Genomic DNA, 5,286 nt, shown 5'->3' on the forward strand with positions numbered 1-5,286 from the left:
GTCAAGAAAGATAATGCACGATACTCTCACACCGGTCCTTGTTTGGGCCCCTACCTGAAAATTAAAAAAAAAAAAAATCCGCTCGGAGGTGCACTCTTGGAAACAAGTCTTTCGAAATTGACCACAGTTGCGGGGGTTTTAATTCAACAAATGTATCCCTTATAGTATTTTAACATCTATTTTGTTCTAATAACTCCAAATTTTCAGTTAAACGACTTCAACACATCCACCTTAAGCTTCACCTTTTAAAATGCTTTCAGACAGTGTCATGTGAAATTGTGAGCAGCGGGAGGTTTCCCCCCATCGGGCGGACTGATTTGGTTTGTTCCAGAGTTTTCGGTAGGTAGAGCGTCTAGAGCCAACAAGCAGCATCATAGCCGAGTGAAGATGGCGGCTCAGAGAGTGATGCTGTTAACGAGCGTTTGAGTTCACCTCTCATTTTTAAACTTATTAAACCTTTGAGGATCCCTTACGGATAGCTGTATCAAAGAAAACTATATCGGTGAGTCATGGTTTGTGTTTTCTTCAAAATAACCGCGGTCTTGCCTCTTCGGAACTGAAGAAATGCTACGGCTAGCCGCGCTAACCTCGTTCTGAAGAAAATCAGAGGAGCGACTTCTCAACATGTTTTAATTTGAAACCCATTTTAGTTTACGCTGCTGTATTAAAAAAAAAAACCCGTGACATTTCCCTCTCTCCGAGCTCGGCTGTTTGTGTAAAGGCTGCGTCTAGCCGCAGAAGGGACTGTTGAGATTTGCAGTTTAGTGGAAGTTTTGAATAGTCACTGATTTCCATATACACATCCAGAAAGTGTTTAGGTAATATTAGTGACTAAACACATACACAAATCACCGCTTTCCTGCTCTTTACACAGTCTTAATGTGCAGTAACAGTGTCAGAGCGTGTGTAAGTTTGAGTTTCAGAGCAGCTGGGACAAAAGCAAAGCAGGATTTGTGTTGTATTTAAATGCATGTGTTTCTGTAACTTCGTGGGCAGATTGAGTCTGCATTGGCACCTTTACGCAGTCCATAGAAAATCCGAGCTGCTCTGCCAGCTCATGCCATAGAGACTCGTTTTGGGCTGTAATGAATTTTACATGGGCTTCATTCAATGCTCTGTTCTCGTTTAAGGTGAGGCGAGAGTATCTCGTGTCAGCCTGCAGTTGCACAGCTGTGTTGTTTTTGAAAATCTCTTTAAAATGATAATTCAGTGCGAGTTGCTCTAGCTGAGCGTTAACAGAATATGCTCTTGGATTCGTAGTACTTTGAACTGTTTGGGTGTTTTTAGTAATTTGCCTGCATGACGGGTTGTTTGGGTATTTTTGATCATATTTGGATCTTGCGTTAAGAAAAGATGCCTCTGTATTTGTGGGTTGTTAACGCATAACGTGTCCATTTTTATTACTAAGATTTAGTTTAAAATTTATGTAAACGTTTAAGGGAGTGTGTATATCTAATGTGTTTTCCACTATTTTAATAACCTTTCTAGGATATTTTAAAAGTGCAAAAATATTTCATGTTTCTCTAATGCTGTGCATGCTAATTACGCAAGAATTTGCAACAACAATTTGTTTAAAACCATTTTAGATGTATAACATGTCAGTATAACCCTTGTACATTTGTGTTGCGTATATAACACGTCTGTATCATGTATTCTGCTCTCGTAATATTGAATAAGGAAACGATTTTCAAATAATAGTTAGCATTTTTATATATGTTTAATGATCAAAAGTTGGATAACAAATTAAGTGTATCAGTAACTTACGTGATTCAGAGATACTCAAGTAGCTTTTAAGCTTAGCATGCTCCTTGGCTTGTCCTTTTTTGCCTACAAGGAATTTGGAGACATTTTTATGAATGATCCTAAAATTATTTTCTTTATCCTTAGGCAATTTTGGATGGAAGACTCATAGATCATGTTGGCTAGTCAAGCTTTTTACAACCATAGTGTCTCTTGAGCTTTTGTTTGTATTGGGTAAAATTTATGATTTCTGTATCATGCGTTATGCTTGTTGAATATTGAATTATAAGGAAAGGATGTTAAATGATACTATATAAGTTTCCATTCTTAATCTCAGTTATTTTTTTTAAAGATTATTGAGATTGGATTGATATCAAATTTATCTCAGTGACTTGTGATTCAGTGATACTTGGATTGTCAAATTGCTTTCAAACTTAACACAATCTTTGGCTTGTCATTTTTTGTCCACACAGAACTTGGAGAGATTTTTATGAATGATCATACAATGTTTTTCTCCATCGTGAGGCCTTTTTTAAGACTCACAGATCAAGTAGTTTGATAATGGATGTAAAAATCTTGATTTTAAACTTGAGTCTCTTGAGCTTTTGTTTGTCCCCTTTTCTCTTTCTGTTTCTCGTGCAGACTGTGGTGTAAAAGTTTAAAAACAGGACAAATATATGCCACAATATCACCCATAACTCAGCTCGCTGAGTCCCCACATCCATGACCCAATTAGCATTGAATTGTGAGTTGAAGATGAGTTTGGTTCTGTCCCAAGAACATTATAAATGTCTGAGATAATTTGCAAATGACTGTTGGGCCTGGGGTGGCTCTTATGCTGAGACTTTTTTTTTATGGGTGTAATGGAAAGTGGGACAAGACTTGGATTATGTTTCAATAGAGCCAGAGAAGAACCCAGAATCCCATTAGATTAATGACTTCAAATGACCAGGCTCCTTTCTTTAGCCTCATCTCCCTAAAGCTGGTATTAATTTCACTCCTGTATCTTAATTGCATGCATATAATATTACTCGCTCACTAGTTCAGAATGATCTTTGGAAAGACTGTTTAACTGAACTTGCAGCCTAGGTCTGTAACTTTGTAATCACATGAACGTTTTTGTAATGTTAGTGCTCGTTAAAAGCCTTGTTGTGTCCAAGAAATGCACCCTTTTTTGCGTAGATAATGCGAAAGTGCTTTTTTGCTGCAGTGCAGTCCACTGAGTCTACTGTCACTTTCCACTGAAGAACAGAATATAGGGGATCTGATTTTTTTTCAGTCCGTTTAATCTTCAGGGAGCTGAGTCAGGTCCTGTGCAGCTCTGGGAAATCAGAGAGGGATGTCGACAAGGAGGGAATTCTGCAGCTTGATCGAGCCATGCAATGAAGGAAGCACTCCAAGAATGCTTGAGGAGATGAAGAGTTCTTCAAACCAATCGTCATGAAGACAGCAGAAGTAATAATAGCAATAACACCAGTAATAATATGAATCCTGTATTTTGTATTTTTTTCCTGAAGAACTGACTGTAAGTGTTAAAAGAAGTATTTCAGTGTTGGAATGAAAATGACTGAGGCCGCTGTATACTCCAGTCCAGTACACTGTAAAAATGATTGTTCAAAGTTGTAAATAAAACAAAAGGAATTTTCCACTTGAAATAGTTAGCCCTGGGTCATTCTAAACACTGACTAAACAGAATATCGGGTTATCTTGTTTCATGTTTCATGCTGCTCATACTCAGGGTTAACATAATCCTGGACATTCATAAGTTACTAAACCCCAGGTTAACGTTCTAATTTGCATATCCACAGTGTCAGTGCCATTGAATTGACAGAAGCAGTACATGTTTGCATAAAGGCTCTAGTGTTGCGCGTATGCATATTATATATTGCCAACTGTACTATCACGTTTTCCATAATGGACTTTTCGAACTATAAAGGTAAGAATGAAACCGTTTCCATTTAACACAAATGTACATGTTTTCCATGACCATTTGACATTTTCCCCTCAAACTCTTAAGATGACTGCTTATATGTTTAGCAGTGTTTCAGTGACTGACCAAGGCACACGATTGGCTGTTGGTTGCTAATCATCTATCCGTAACATAACATAAAAAGCGCTTCTAAATTACAAGTGTGTTTACCTTCACCCAGGGTTAAGCACAGTTTGAAAAATTTCATGTCTAATATGTTGGTTGCAGTTTCTTTGTGATTCTTTGAGAAATTTACTGGCAATTTTTAAGTGAAACATTTTCTACACCAAATATTTTTCAGTGTAGAGATTTTTTTTTTTTTCAACAAGACAAATACTCACAGTCTCCAGTTGTCAGTTTAGTATGTTTGAAAGACTGTTGTTGTAGCTTTGATCAGGTGCGCTGTCTGAAGCCATGAGAACGAGCCCAGAGCGGTAAATAATCTGCTTCATGTACCCATGCAGAGCCTCTTTTTGCCCTCACTTCACTGAGTCAAGAGGCAGAGGCAACCGGACGGTCATCCAGTCTTCCTCTGGTCTTTAACAACAGATCAGTATGCTGAGCCTAAATAGCTCTTGTTATTAATAAAAAGGGATGCTGCAGGGATCGTTGCAATGCAGGGGTCAAGAGGTGCAAGTATTAATGCCATGCTAGTTTAATATCAGATCAGTTCTGAGCTGATTGCCAGCCCAGCAGAGATATAAAGCGTAAAGCGTCCTTCATCTGCAAGCCTGTGGGGCTTCAATTAGCTTTGTGTTATCTTCACAGGTTATGGCATTGAAGAGAGCAATCTTTTCTTCTTTTTTTTTATCTAGTGGATGATGAATTATGAATGGTTATGTAATTTAACAGTGGGAGTTTGCGGCTCTTTTCACAAGCGTGTACTAAGATAAGTGATAATGCTGAAGTCTATTAAGGATTATTTTGGATATACATAGCTATTATTTGTAGTTAAACTATAAACATGGATTTGTTAGCTTGATCAGACCTTTTGACAAAGGCTGATTTTTAGGTTACATGCATTTTGTTCATTTGTTTGCACACCTCTCAAAAACACAGTTGCATGATTCAATGTAATTATCTGTCCACACAAATGTTGGAAATTATGCGAATTGTGCCTGTTGCATTTCCACATTAAATACACATTAAACTCACAGCACATGGAGAGTAGGGATGGGTATCGAAACCCGGTATTTAATCGGTCCCGGGGCTAAATTATGAAAGACCGGAGTATCGATAAGCTCTGACGTTAACGGTTCTGCTATCGGTACTAGAGAAATTAAGAAAACACACATTTAGTTTTGCTATATATACATTAACTTGCAAATTCTATCTCACCAGAGTCGCCAGCTGTTTTTATATGCAGTGATATTAAACATTTGTCTATGATGCATTTTTGCTATTTGCAATTCAGAAGCGAGATCGCGCTCGTGCGGAGGAGCTTCACCACGTGCAACATGAAAGCCCTGCTTAATTATGATAGAGGAGAGAAGTAAACATTCAAACGTCTGCTTACACTTTAGGCCTGTGACTGTTTTATTAAGCTAATTTAATTTTTTTTATTTCGATTTTGGCTT

At 37.7% G+C, this 5,286-nt stretch overlaps 1 protein-coding gene across 1 annotated transcript in view; it reads left to right on the forward strand.

Moving 5' to 3' along the window:
- The first annotated feature begins 354 nt into the window (after nt 1–354).
- The window catches only part of LOC107696866 (bifunctional heparan sulfate N-deacetylase/N-sulfotransferase 2-like), a 133,724-nt gene continuing 128,792 nt past the window's right edge, over nt 355–5,286 (forward strand). The window contains exon 1 of the mRNA XM_016497403.1: nt 355–502. The gene's annotated coding sequence lies outside the window, so the exon portion shown is untranslated. The remainder of the gene's footprint in view (nt 503–5,286) is intronic.

Source organism: Sinocyclocheilus anshuiensis, unplaced genomic scaffold, assembly GCF_001515605.1.
Source record: "Sinocyclocheilus anshuiensis isolate Anshui unplaced genomic scaffold, SAMN03320099.WGS_v1.1 scaffold1224, whole genome shotgun sequence".
NCBI lineage: Eukaryota > Metazoa > Chordata > Actinopteri > Cypriniformes > Cyprinidae > Sinocyclocheilus > Sinocyclocheilus anshuiensis.